At 37.4% G+C, this 15,470-nt stretch overlaps 1 protein-coding gene across 1 annotated transcript in view; it reads left to right on the top strand.

Annotated features, from left to right (window-relative positions):
* The window catches only part of GRM8 (glutamate metabotropic receptor 8), a 720,057-nt gene that overhangs the window by 625,244 nt on the left and 79,343 nt on the right, over positions 1–15,470 (top strand). The window lies entirely within an intron of this gene.

Genomic DNA, 15,470 nt, shown 5'->3' with positions numbered 1-15,470 from the left:
CCTAAACCAGACACTCAACCGACTGAGCCACCCAGGCACCCCCAACCCATAGCTTCTTGAGGCTGAAAAGGGAAGTATATGTTTTAGAGAATTTGAGTATATAAAAATATCTTCATTTTGACATTATGCTTAAACAACATGTTGCCAAAATCTAGGTTGGAAATCATTTTACTTTAGAATTTGAAGGCACTGCTTCATTTTTCCTTGGCTCTCAGGCCATTCTGATCCCTTGTAACTTTTTCTCTTTTCTTTTCTTTTTTTTTTTCATCTCCAAAATCTTTTAAGATTTCCTAGTTGTCCTCATTATTCTGAAACTCAATAGGATATACCTTATGTATGTTTTATTTATTGTGCTGGGAACTCAGTGGGACCTTTTAATCTAGGATTTCACATCATTTCCTTCTGGGAAAATGTTTTGTTTGCTAATCCCAACTCCCCATTTTCTTTTCCTGGAATTCTTATTTAGATCTTGGGCCTCCTGAGCTGATCCTTTAATTCTCTCCTGATTTCTTTCTCTATGTCTTTTTGATCACTTTCTTGGAGATTACTTCAACCTTCTAATTCTTCTAATGGCTTCCATTTTGAAATCGTAATTCAGAATTATAATTAATTCTGTTATCTATAATCATCATTGATTATAGGTAATTATTAATTGTAATTAATGTAAGTATATTTTTATAATAATTATTATAATTGTCGTAGAAGAGTTCTTTTGTGCTCTCTGAATATTCCTTTATTTACAGAAACAACCTCTTGTTTTGGGCATGCACTTAAAAAAAGATCACTGAAGCTATTAATTTTTCAATGGCTTTCTTTCCAGGCATAGCCTCTATTTACTCAAATTTTTATTTTATTTATTTATTTATTTTTTACTATTTGTTTGATTTAATGTCTATTTTGCATGGTAGAAAATTTTTCATGCCCAGTGATCCTTGGATTGCACTCATAATTAAGGGCGCATGAGAAAGCTGATTGAAAACTCTGCACGTGGATGTGTTTGTTGATGGTGGACATCACTTGGGAAATCACCTAGTGTCAGAATGTTTAGGTCTTTTGTTTTAGGCTGATGGATCTAAAAGTCTCCCAAAGATGAACCTTTTAATCCTCTGCTTTGAGGACATAAGCTAGGCTGGAAGTACTCTGTGAGCCGGGCAGGGGAAGGGGACTGGAAAACTTATGAATTCAATGTTCCTGCTTTCCCTTACCATGACTACTTTTAATGTGGTACCTGATCCACTGTGCCAGGTGTCTTGCATTCAAGAGACCCTATGTTGCACCTTCTCCAGAGAGAAAATCTCTAGTCTCCTGCCAGGTTGGGGGAAAGAAAGTAGCCCAGCTTCACAAACATCAAATATTTGATCACATGATTTTAGTGTTGAATTCTAATCCCTTCTACATTGGTTCTTCATGTGCATAAATATTGCTTTATTCATATTTATATTCTTTGGACCTACCCTGTTGATTATACTGTCATTGCAATTCATATTTTTGAATAAATTATTACTTTATAAATTGAGGAAACCCTTAGCTAGATATGGCCAGTTAGAAATGTTTCTTTTTTGATGTCATTGAGCTCCTTTTCTTAAATTGTTGCCTTAATTCAGATCTATTGTTTGTCACTTCTCTATCAAAATAAGCACGTACATCTTCATATCACATGGGCTTTTCCTACAGGTTTCAGACAATTCAGTTCTCATGTCTGCTGTTGTTCCGAATTCATGTTCTAAACAAGTCTTTACATTGTATTTCATGAGCTGGAGTTACCATTTCATCCTATTTACTGCAGCACAAATACAGCAATTCTGGAAAACATTAAAGTGTGTCTCTATGAGTCATATTCCCCCCAAACGCCATCCATAGTCTCCTATTCTGCCGTTCAAGTTCTCTTTCATTTCTCTTCTTTTCTGCTTGGTCACTTTGCTCATGCTGAGTCCAAGTGAGCTCTTTCTTAATCTCTCTCAATCTTCCCGTTCTGTACTGCACTCTGTGGGAAGAGCCTTTTGCCTCTAGGTTTTGGGCTGAAAGGCAACATCAGGTTCTCTCCATTTCTCAGAAGTCATTTATTTTTATAGTGTATCTTGGTTGTGATAGCTCTATTCCTCTCCGGCTGCAGGAGCCTTTTTTGTTGGCATTTGGCAGTCTCAAGTCTATTTCTATGAGGGCAGAATATAGAAAGAGTCCTGCAATCCCTCAGAATTCAATATGGAATTGGGATTTTTTTTTTCTAAACTGCTGTCTTCTGTTTTTGATTCAAATGAAGTATCCTATTTTGCATATATTAATTTGGGATTATGTTGTATACACCTTGCAGGCAGGAAGAGTACCTTCTAAACTGATAAAATAAACCTTATGATGCTCTTCTTTGGAATAAAATAGCTAGAAGAGTCTTAGTTGGAGATGACGCTTCCCTGGAATGATTCTGAGGAGACAGGAATCAGTAGGACAAAGCATAGTCGAACCATGAAAGAAACGTTTATCTTATCCCAAGGTCTTTACTTTGGTCTGGTGTGAACAAATCCTTTCAATTATCACCAAATTATTTAGATCCTTCTTTCTCAATCTGGTTTAGACTCACCTTTTTTTTCCCATTTCCAGTAAACGGCCTGCCTTGGTCTCATTCACTCATCTCCTGTTCTTGTCTAGGGCCTTTCCTGTCTAGGTGCCATGCTCCTTCCACCCAGACTATTATTTCAAATGTGTTAGACCTACCCCCTGTCTCCTATCTCCTCTGCTTCCTATTCTGGATGTTCGTTCAATTTTATTTTTTGTTTGTTTGTTTGTTTGTTTGTTTTTTCAACTGTCTGTCATGTGTCGTGCATTGCCCTGGGAGGTAAAACTGTGGAGGTAATATAATACTGTGATTGAGTGTGTGGCTTCAGGCCTTCATCATTTAATACTGCAACGCGTGGTCAATAACCTCTCACTCTGTGACTCCTTAAACAAAATGGGATACCTAACTCAACATCATTTAAACATTTAATGTTAATTGCTTAGGATGGTTCTGGCACACAGTGTGCCTTCAGTCAATGTTAGCTGTCATTGTCACCATCATCACTATCACTTTTTTTTAAGATTTATTTATTTTAGAGAGAAAGACAGAGCACAAGTGGGAGGGGCAGAAGGAGAGGAAGAGAGAGAATCTTAAGCAGGCTCCATGCCCAGTGAGGAGTGCGACATAGGACTCAATCCCATGACACTGAGATCATGACCCGAGCCGAAATTAAGAGTCAGACGCTTAACCGACTGAGCCACCCAGGTGCCCTGTCATCACTGTCACTTTTATGTTTCGTTTTCTGAGCAATATAAAGTGGCTTACCACTGGAAATATTCATTTCACACCCTTTTGTCTATCTTTTCATGTTCTGAAGGCATTTGCTTCCTAACGTTCCATGTATGGAGTTAAATGTACGTTGCCAAGATTGAAATGGAGAAGTGTTTTGCACTGAATATCTATTATGTTGTTCAAAATATCACAAATGGTTTATAATGAATTATCTTAGTTCCTGCATTTATTAATAATCAGCTTAGTGTAGGAAAAAGAAGAAATGTAAATAATTAAAAGGAATATTCTACAAGTTTACAAAATTGCCCGTAGAGAGTTTTAGTCCTGAGCCAACTTTCATAGTGTTTACTTCTACTTATTATTAACAATGAAGGATCTGCTTAATTGAATTTAGTCATCATAAAGAACTGGCATAATGTATTTAATGTAGCTATTTACATATGACATGTAAGTCATATTTTAAGATTTTGCTGACTTCTAAATTAACATTATGAATGCTTTTAAATTATATTCAGAAAAGAGCTAACATACCAAATCATCTTGAGAAGTTAAAATAGTCATTTATAGTAAACATTCAGGTGAATTAATCCTACATGAAAAGAAACCTAAGGAAATTATTTGAAACTAATTTTGATTATCTAGAATATAATAAACATGGTAATACAGTTGTAGCTCAGTGGTTTATAATTAAAAATAACTTGTCTTCATAGAATTCACATTAAAACTTTTATCGCAAGTTCAAAATTAAGAAAAAAAAATTATTCAACACTATTGCTACAAATACCACACAGACACACTGTGTTGGGGTGAAACTCGATTATTATAGTGTTAGTGCGTCTTGTTCATCCAAAGTGTTGTGGGTGTGACTTCCTACACTCTTCCCTGAAACCACCGGTCCCACAACACACACACCAACATGCACACTTAAAGATGCTACCCTCTCCAAGCTCAGAGCCAAGGGCAGAAGGACTCAGCTGGGTGGTTTTCTCTGCACAGAGCGGGTGAAAGATGGTCATCTCATGTGGCGATTACCAGGAATTGACATTAAGAGCTGAGGTTGTGGGAAAATAAAAGCAAGAAATAGCAGATCTGGATGAAATCCAAAGATGGTGGCTTTTTGCTTGTTGCTTCTGACGTAATTTTTGGACAGCAGCTATATTTAATTATAGGTAGAGGGTGGGGGCCTTCTTCCCAATGTTGCCTCTCAGTCCTAAATTGAAATCTATGTGGAGTTTCCTCCTGTATTTTACATTTTCTGTTCACAAAACACCTTCACAGATATTAACTTGTTAGATCTTTCCAATATCCCTGCGAGGTATGTGTCAGAGTGCATAATTCCCCCAAATTAGCTTCTCTAGGGGTATAGATGAAAGAATCTAGACACTACACAGATTGAGGGAATAGGTTTACTACTCACATCTGCCTACTGCCTAAAGCCATGCCTACTCAAAACACTAACTAGTGAGCAATGATAATCATAGATGTGTTTATCATACATTCTATTTATTAATCAGTTTATGTATTTATCAAACCTTGACTTTTTATTAAATCCTAGGTCTTAAAACAGGTAATGGGAGGTCAAAAATAGTCTGTTCCTAAGATTACTATACTCTCAGTCTAGTTGGGAAATGGACATATGAACAAATAATCACAATAAAATGCCAAAGAGTTATGATAAAATACATAATGAAATACAATGAAATACAGGGGAGAACATACCTACCTGCCTGGTATTGGGCAGATCAGAGAATACTTCACAGAAAAGCTGAATTTTCTCTCATGAGGGCAACTAGGGACTCTCACTTTTCAAATCCTATCCTCATGAAATTTGTATCTTTGGATATCACTGACCATTTCCTCATTCCTTAAATTATCCGTTTGGTTTCATGGGCTATATTCTTCCTTAGTTTCCATCTGGCCATGTTTTCTCATCCTCCTTTTCTGAGTCTGCTCCTTAAAATTTGCTCTTTCCAGGACCCCATTTGTGCCATCTTTCCTTCACACTATCCCTGTTTCTGTGGATGAGAATAAATATTCATGGTCTCAATTGCCTTGAATATGACTGTGCCTTTGAAATCTTCACCTCCTGCAGACCTGACTCATAAATACAGCTCAAGCGTTCATCTGAGTTGTGAGTTTCTTGGCTTGGAAGCCTCACTGGGACTTTGAGCTCATAGACAACCAAGTCATGATCTACATTTTAAAACCAGTCATTCCCTTGTGTGCCTTTATTCAATGAAAGAAGCTATCACCTGTTCACTTGTTCTTTTGTTCCTTCTTCCTTCATTCAACAAATATTTATTAATACCTACTGGGGGTTAGTCACCACAATTGGCTCTGGGATACAACAGTTGAAGAAAAGACCTGGCTCTTACTCTTCTGAGGAAAATAAATTTTAAACTGGTGCTTAGCAAAGTATGGTTTACTAATTACATCTGTCAGAATCACAGAAAGAAGGGCTTTTAAAAATCTCAACCTGAAGTTCCTTCCCAGAATTACTGAATTGTAATATTTAAGAACTGGGTTCCAGGGATCTATATTTTAAGTCAACTGCTTAAGTAATTCTGAGGAACATAACCTAACCTTTATAAAACCACTTATTTAAAAAAAAATAAAGAAAGAAAGAAAATCAAACAAATAAATACGTAATTACGCACTGTGAAGTGCCACTGAAGGAGGCTACAAGGTGCTGTGTGAGTGTCTAACAGGGTCTAGGCAGGGTTGATGCAATGGTCAGCCATTTCTGAAAGTCAGATAAGGCAAGGGCAAGGCCCTATAGCTGGTGGTTGATCAGACATGAGGGGTGGAAGTCAATGAATGCTAAGAATGACTCTCAAATCCGAAGACTGGATGTCATTGTTTGGGTCCTCTCCTTCTTTCTATTTTCTTTAATATATCTCAAATCCATCCCCTCTTCTTGATCATCACTGCTCCTAACAGAATTCACAGGCTCTTGTCTTGCCTGGAATTACAACATCCCTAACTCTAATTCTTGCTTCTGTATCACCCTCTTCCCTCATCTGTCACCACAGTGATCTCCTAAATAAACAAACAAATAAAATATATATATATATATAAATCAAGCCACATATTTGCTTAAAATCCTTTAATCACTCTCTGGCCTGGAGAGAAAAGTCTGAAAACCTAGTGCTGCTTGCACAGGCCTTCCTGGCCAATGCATGGTCAGATTCCTGTTGCCCTCACCTTTCATCTGGAATTCTCCAGCAGCATCAGTGTGACTGGCCTGTCTGGAGTCTTGGACTCTGTCAGTCTTCTTACCACTCTGCAGCCCATGGATTCTTCTAAATAACGAAACTCACCACCCCTGTCCTTGTCAAAATCCTTCAGAGGATCCTCTTGACCACCTGTAAGATAGCATCCAAACTCCTCTCAGTATGTCCTTCATGATCTCGTATGTCATATATTCCATAACCTTGCCTCCTTACCTCTTGCCACTCCATCCCATGCTTTAAACTACATGTCTGGTATTCTTTATACCTTTAGTTTCTCCGGTTTGCCATGGCTTCTTGCCCCTGGGTCTTATGTCCCCTCCCTCCCTCCCTTCCTTTTTTGCCTGGTGCCCTCTTGCAACCCTCTCTCCTGAATTATCTCCCACATCCATCAGGCTTCTGTATACACAGGTGAAGGCTGGGCTGGGTGGCCCTGCTGGATGCTTCTCTAGCAGCACCATTTCCTCACTCCTCTCCAGGGAGTCTCATACTGAGCTGTGACAGGCTCTTTGCCTATCTCTGTCCCCACCTGCTCTGTCTCTAGGGCTCAGGAACCATGTCTTGGTCACCGATGAATCCCCACACTGAATCCTATGTCTTGAACAGAGTGGGTATGCAGCATCTTTTTTATACGCCGGATAATACTGTTACTACTTCCTGAATGTATGAAGTTAAATTGTTTGCATATTTTTAAAAGAACAGCTTTATTGAGATAATCCACATTTGCCCATAAGATTCACCCTTTTAGGGTGTCATTCAGTATTATTCAGTATATTCGTAGAGTTGTGTATCCATCTCCACCATCTAATTTTAGGCCATTGCCCAAGAAATCCTGTACCCTTGACGTTAACTATGTTCCCTTCTCCCCGTAGCCCCTGGCAGTCACCAATCTATTGTCTGTTAATGCGTTTGCCTGTTCTGGACATTTTATATAAAATAAAATCACACAATATGTGGTCTTTGTGACTAACTTTTCTCACTTCACGTATTTTCAAGGTTTGTCTATTTTAGAGCATATATTAGTACTTTACTTTTTATTTTTAATACTTTATTCCTTTTATTTATTTTCAATATTTGATTGTATAGATATAACCAATTTGTTTATCCATTCATCAGTTAATGGACATTTGGGTTGTTTCTGCTTTTTGGCTATTATAAATAATCCTACTATGAACATTGATATACAGATTTTTGTGTGAATGTATGTCTTCGGTTTTCTTGGATTGGAATTATTTAGAAGTAGAAACTGCTAGGTTATATGGCAACTCTATGTTTAACTTTTTGAGGAACTGCCAAACTATTTTCCAAAATAACTGCACCATTTTACCTTCCCACCAGCAACGTAAAGAGTTTTAATTTTTTCACATCTTCAGTAACACTTGATATTGTCTATATTTTTTTATTATAACTATCCTAGTGGATCTTGTGTTTTTATTTGCATTTCTCTGATGACTAATGATGTTGGACACTTTTCATGTTGGCCATTCTTACATCTTCTTTGGACAAATGACTCTTCAATACTTTAACTCATTTTTATTTGGATTATTTGTCTTTTAACTTTAATTCTAAGAGTTTTATATATATATAATATATATAAATATATGGGTGGTGGGTATTAAGGAGGGTACCTGTGATAAGCACTGGGTGTTATATGTAAGTGATGAGTTACTAATTTCTACTCCTGAAACCAATATTACCCTATAGGCTAACTAACTAGAATTTAAATAAAAATTTGATAAAACCAAAAATATTCAATAAATACTCAAATGCCTTCAAAAAATAAATAAAATTTAAATGTCACCTCGTCTCTAACATATATGTGTGTGTGTGTGTGTGTGTATGTATATTATAGGTATATTATATATATATATTCTAGATATAAATTCCTTATTAGATACATGATTTGGAAATGATTTGACCCACTGTGGGTTGTCTTTTCACTTTCCTAATGGCATCTGTTGAATCACAAAAGGACTTAATATTAATGAAGTCTAATCCATTTATTTGTATTTTGTTTCTTACATTTTTGGTGTCATGTCTTGTCCCAGTACCATTTGTTGAAAAGACTATTTTGTCTTCATTGAATTTGCTTGGGATCCTTGTCAAAAATCAATTAACCATACATGTGAGAGCTTATTTCTGGGCTTTTAATTTTATTTCATTGATTTGTCTATCTTTATGCCAGTATCATGCTGTCTTGATTGCTATAGCTTTGTAGTAAGTTTTAAAATGAGAAGTGGGGAAAAATAAAACAAGACAAAATCAGAGAGGAAGACAAACCATAAGAGACTCTTAATCATAGGAAACAAACTGAGGGTTTCTGGAGGGGAGGGGGGTGAGGGGATGGGGTAACTGGGTGACAGATATTATGGAGGGTATGTGATATAATGAGCACTGGGTATTATATAAGACTGATGAATCACTGACCTCTACCTTTGAAACTAATAATACACTATATGTTACGTAATTGAATTTTAAAAAAGAATATAAACAACAACAACAAAAATAATAAAAAATAAAATCAAAAGTGTGAATTCTCCAACTTCGTTTTTCGCTCTCAAGATTGTTTTGTCTGTTCTGGGTCCCTGATATTTCCATGTGGGTTTTAGAATCAGCTTGTTGATTTCTGCAAAGAAGCCAGGTGGGATTTTGATAAGGATTATGTTGAATCTGTCAATTAATTTAGGGAGTGTTTCCATCTTAGCAATATGCATTTTTTTATCCATGAACATGGGGTTTCTTTTCACTTATTTAGATCTTTCATTTTTAAAAATGGCATTTTGTAGGTTTTAGTGAAAGAAAATCTTGCACTTCACTTGTTAGGTTTATTCTTAAGTATTTAACTCTTTTGATGCTAAAATTCTCTTAACTTTATTTTAAACTGTCCTTCTAAATAGGAGAAGTCTGCATTTTTAAAGGTTATGAGATACGTAATATTAGATAAAGTCGGGGCTCAATATGGGGATCATCTCACATACATATATTAGACTTTCAGAAACACTAAAAGTACTTTGAATAGGAGTAGAAAGCTGTGCATGACCCAAAGGAAAGGATGAATATTAAGGAAGAAATATTTATTTATATATGAATATATATACTAATATACTGAGAAACTTTATTTTGAGTTGCATTATCAAATTAACTGTGCAACGTGTATTCACTCATGTGAATCATGATTCACAAAACACACCAAATTTTGACTTTTTATTATTATTTTTTTAACTAGGCTCCATGCCTAGCATGGAGCCAAATGTGGGACTCAAACTCACGACCCTGACATCAAGACCTGAACTGAGATCAAGAGTTGGACACTTAACTGACTAAGCCACTCAGGGGCCCCCAAATTTTGATATTTTAAATACTTAATGCTAATTAGTGCACTTGTTATATCAATTGATTATGTCGACATTAATGAGTAAAGCTTTTTCAAAACACTCAATTTCACTGGAAATGTTTGCATATACAATATGTCGTTATATTGTTGTGGAAAAATAATCAGACCAGTGAGAAACCAAGTGACACTCGGAAAAGTGGGAGAAGTAGGCTTTATTTTATGCCGGCGGACCCAGACAAGATTGCACTTGAAATTCTGGGCCCTGGGCAGTGGGGTTACAGAGCTTTTATAGGGAAGTGCAGGGGGTCGGGTTCCAAGGACTGTGCTGACTGCTGGTAGGTGGGTTTAATTTGGTGGTGGGGGCGTAGCTTTAGGCAGGAACAGTAGTTAGGGCAGCAGTTAGGTCAGTGCAGGAAGCTTGTGGCATGGATCCTGTCTATAGGCTACAGTAATGAAAGCAGAAATGACTGGGTATTTCTTGCTCCCAGCAGAGCTTCTGGTTATCTCTTGTTATTGCTAGTAACTTTCCATCTTCTGGGGCCTGCCAGCCTGGGCCTGCTCTGGGTAATTTTTTTCTTCAATATAAGTCAGATGAAGGTTGGGGTTTTGAATACTGGGGTGGCAAACTAGTCACCAAAATGATTATCAATACTGTGATTTATAGAGCAAAATGAAAAGAGGTAATTATGATTAGCTACCAGTTACCTGTTAGTATTTAAAATGTTTCCACATGTAGGGTAATCCCATCAGTGAAGATACCACTTAATATGTGGGGAAAATATTATAACTGAGGTATTACATTGAGTAAGAATTTTGTAAAGAACACTGAAAATTATCAATTATAATGGGGCCTTGAATTGGGAAGTATTCTTGTAGTCTTTTTTCAAGAGCTACTAAAACTATACAGAAGAAATTGTTCTATAAAAATAATGTCTACTTAAAGAATTTATGAAGAATTACTCTAGGTTGATTGGTCTGGAAAGATTAAAGATTAAAAAGTAGAAGCACACTCAAAGTTTTGTTTTTGTGGCTGTTGGTGTATTTGTCTGCAGTAATAGTAGGATTTGACAGCAGAAACCAGTTGATGGCTCACATTCTATGAGACGCACTGGACTGGAGCCTACAGAATGAATCACTGTTGGTGAACATTATCAAGTCAGGAATGGGCTACGGTTTTGTCCCTGGAAGGTCTGTCTAAATAACTATCATCCATTTGTTAGATTATATATTTTGGAAAGAAATCCTAATATCAGAATAATGTCAAAGACAAGGAAGACAAATTTTAACAATGCATGGATACTCATATGAAAGATGGTATAATTTGTTGCTGTAGCTGGACAAAAGGGTGAATGAGCCTTGTTTATGCCTTATAGCACAGTTGTGAAAATTAGGTTGTTTAATTAATCTCAAGTAGTATTGTTTTTAATCACTATTTAGCAACATATGCAAAACAAATAATTTGACTCAAATATTAACGTATTTACAAGATCCTCATTTAAGTATTTGCTATTTCTTCTTCCCTGAGGTAGGTACTAGTTGGTTCCCAGACTTCAACTATGGCATCAAAACACAGTGCAGTTATATATAAATAGATTCCTTGATGAAAATGGAGTCATGTGTATTTGTCATGTTACAAAAATATACTTAATATTTCCTCCATTATATTAAAAAGCCTTTATTTTTATTTATGAAAAATATTTTTCCATTAGTTCAGTACGTAGAAAACTGACCAAGGAAAATTTCATATTTAACTTATAATGGTAAATATCTATCCTATGTAATGAGGCTTATCTGGTATAGGTATATTTCTTTGTTAACAAAGAAATTTCCTTCTGGAAAATGAAATGTATTGAGAATTAAAGAATTACACATGTGGTTAGAAAGCTGACCTTTAAAGTCGCTAACAATCTTGAAGTTTAATGTTTCTGAGATATTTGGCTGCCTTTTCTTTTTTTTTTCTTTCTTTCTTTTTTTTTTTTTTACAGTAACATCATAAATCTATAGAAACCCCAAACAAAATGCAATTTTGGTTTTACATTAATTAGCTTTGAAACATAACCTTCACAAAAGTATTTTATTATCTTTTAAGAGTCCATTAGGGTATAAAATCAATACTTAAGCCGCTCAGTGGAGCATTTCATTTTTCTCAATATTTTCGAGAGAAGCCTCTATATGCTTTCAATTTAACTTTCTTTTCTTTCCTAATGGAATTCTATACATACATAAAATAACTTTCCTAAATCATTAAAACCTAATACAAAATTAGCAGGGTTGTGATAGATTGCTATACCTTTGTGGCAAAAAGGGTAAGAGCTAATAGTTTTGAGTGCCCTTCTGACACATGAAATACCAACTTTTTTCTCAAGGGAGGATATTTGAAATTAAACAGGCATGAATTTTGTACTCCATCTCGGGGAGATTTGATAGTCCTCTGCAGGTATTAAGCTTGGGGACCATAGTTCTCTATCCTCAATCGTTCATCCCACATTCAAGAAAGGAAAACATCCTTAAGTGATCGATCTATTCATGACAACAGTTTCCATTGCATAGTTCCCCAAAGGGAGGCAAACTTCAAGTAATGAAAGCATATTGCCTACATGAGCCACTCTGGGGCGTGTTTTTGGTAAATGACAGCTGTCGCTGCCTTCTGAGTAGATTCCCAATAGAATACTCCACTGGTGGTGGTCACAAGATGGGTGGAGAAGCTTATTTTGAGTTGTATTATGGTTTTCTATTGCTGGGTAACAAAGAACTCAACACTTAACATCCTAAAACAAGAAAACATTTATCATCTTACACAGTTTCTGTAGATCAGAAATTCAGAAGCAGCTTATTAGCTGGCAGGGGGGGTTCTGGCTCAGGGTTTCTCATGAGGTTGTCGTGAAGGTGTCACTGGGGGCTGCAGTCACCTGAAGATTGTAATGCAGCCAGAAAATTCGCTCTTTAGGTGCTTCCTTCACATGCATGATAAGTTGGTGATGGTTGTTGGCAGGTGGCCTGGGTTCCTCTCCATTGGGCTGCTTGAGAGTTCTCCTGAAACTGTTCTTCTTCTGGAGTGACTGATCTAAGAGAGAGCAAGGCAGAAGCCAAAATATTTTTAATGACCTTGTCTCAGTAATCACATGTAATCGTTTCTAGTATGCACTGTTGTTTACATAAATCGACCCTATTCACAGTTGGAGAGGACTACCTGGGTTCACAAATGCTGGGATGTGAGATTATTGGGAGCCATTTTGGAGCCAGACTACCACAGAATATGGTAATTCTTCTTTTGGGCTGTGACTAGAGCTGGTCTTGGGGAAAATAAGTTGTATGTTGTTTTGTTCTGTTTTCTAACCATTCTTTGGGCTCCCATTTCTGAGCTTCTTTGAACCACCTTCTATTACCAGTTCCCAGTACTTTCAAGCTGACCCCTTCTTCCTCAGCACTGTGCTGTGGTATCCCTCCTGTTGTTGAAAAACAAAATTCAGATGAGTAAATTTGAAGGTCTAATTAGCTTATTAAACGATTCATGAATTGGGTAGCATCTCATCAAGCAAGTAGAGGTGTGTTCCAAGGAGTTGTGCAAAATGGAAGGTTTTTATAAGAGGGTGGGGCAAGGAAATTATAAGCAAAAGAAAGGATTGTTCCAGGCAAAGTCACCTTCCCTTAGAGAGGAGAGCAGGAGGTCTTGTCATGCAGATTCCCTCATCTTCCTTTGGGGAATGGAGAAGGCCCAAGTGGTAGACTCGTTGAATCCATCAGAAAATTCCTGACTGACCCGGTTAAGACTACATCACTGGGGAAGGTTGAAACTGCAGTTAGATTCAGGTATTAAGCCGAAGTTTACTGACTTGGGGCTTTAACCTAAGTGATGCCACTTTGGGCCTTTGGTTTTCTTTTTAACACTGTCCTTCCTTTCTTGGAAATTCAGCAAAGATTTGAGGGCAAATTGTGTGTCAGTCACTGTTCATATCAGTGAACAAAGTCACTCTCTCTCTCTTTTTTTTTTAAGATTGTATCTATTTGAGAGAGAGAGAGATAGCAAGAGAGATTTGGAACAAAGAGGGGGAGTGGGGAGAGGGAAAAGCAGACTCCACGCTGAGCAGGGCACCCTATGTGGGACTTGATCCCAGGACCCTGGGATCATGACCTGAGCTGAAGGCAGATGCTTAGCCAACCGAGCCACCCAGGCATCCCAAAATCACTCTTTTTATAGTAGCTGCTTTTCATAATAAGTTGTCTCCTGTGATCCATGATTTCTAGTTTGTCCTATTAGCATTCTGCTAAAATTACTGTGTTTCTAATAAGGTAAATGCAATATTGTGATTTATAAGAGAAATATATGGTCTTGACCTTATTCATGGCACAAAGCGCCTAAAACCTTTGGAATTTTTTGTAATAAGAACAATAAAAGTGTCTTTTTTTAAAGATTTTATTTATTTATTGGACAGAGAGAGACACAGTGAGAGAGAGAACACCAGCAGGGGGCGTGGGAGAGGGAGAAGCAGGCTTTCTGCTGAGCAGGGAGCCTGATGTGGGGCTTGATCCCAGGACCCTGGGATCATGACCTGAGCCGAAGGCAGATGCTTAATGACTGAGCCACCCAGGCACCCCATAAGGTGTCTTTTATTATGTTAATGAGATGACTTTTGGAAACCCTCTAGATAACCTAAGTATGGGGACTTATTGCCCAAGGTACCAACCATGTGATTAGAGGATTGGAACTTTTAGTCCCACTCCAGACTTCTGGGAAGGGAGAGGGGCTAAAGGTTGGATTAATGCCAGTGGCCACTGATTTAATTAATCATGCCTATGTGATGAAGCCTCCATAAAATCTCAAAAAGTGGGGGTTCAGAGAGCTTAAGAGTTTGTGAACAGGTAGAGATTTGGGAGGCAGTGGCATAATCAGAAAGCATGGAAGCTCTGTGCCCTTCCCACGTACCTCGTCCTATACATCTTTTCCTTGTTATCATAAACTGGTAACCCAGTAAGTAAAGTGTTTCTCTGAATTCTGTGAGCTGCTCTAGCAAATTAGTTGAACCCAAGGCAAGTGTTGTTGGAACCTCCAGTCTATAGGTTTGTCAGAAGCACACGTGAGACATGGACTTGGCAATTGACATCTGAGGTGGGAGGGGGACAGTCTTGCAGCCTGAGCTTTAACTTGTGGGATCTGATGCTATATCCAGGTAGATAGTGTCAGAACTGAGGTAATTTATAAGACACCCAGCTGCTATTCGGCATTGCTTGGTGGTATGGGAAACGTCCTCTTCCCTACCCCGTAAGTGTTGGAACTGGGTCTAGAACATTTAGTTAACAATCGAGGTAAGAGGTCCATGATTGGCAGAATCCCCTTAAAGTAATATTTTTATTTTAGTAGAGGTACCCTGTGATTTAATCCAGAGTAAGGTGGAACTTTAAGGCTCTGAAGCAGATACTAAGCACACTGGGGAGGGGGGGCTTTCTCATTTGTACCAATTTCACCGCTTTAAACCACAAAAGTAAGACTACTTTTGTTCAATGGAAAACATTACCACCAAGCTATCTCATTCAGCATGGTCTTTTGCACAGTATGGAAATGCAAGATTGGGGAAAAAGGTATATTCCATGCTTAAACAAAGGCAAAAACATTAATACAGTTATC

Source organism: Ailuropoda melanoleuca, chromosome 1, assembly GCF_002007445.2.
Source record: "Ailuropoda melanoleuca isolate Jingjing chromosome 1, ASM200744v2, whole genome shotgun sequence".
NCBI classification, from domain to species: Eukaryota; Metazoa; Chordata; class Mammalia; order Carnivora; family Ursidae; genus Ailuropoda; species Ailuropoda melanoleuca.
This window is presented reverse-complemented; position numbering and strand designations above follow the sequence as displayed.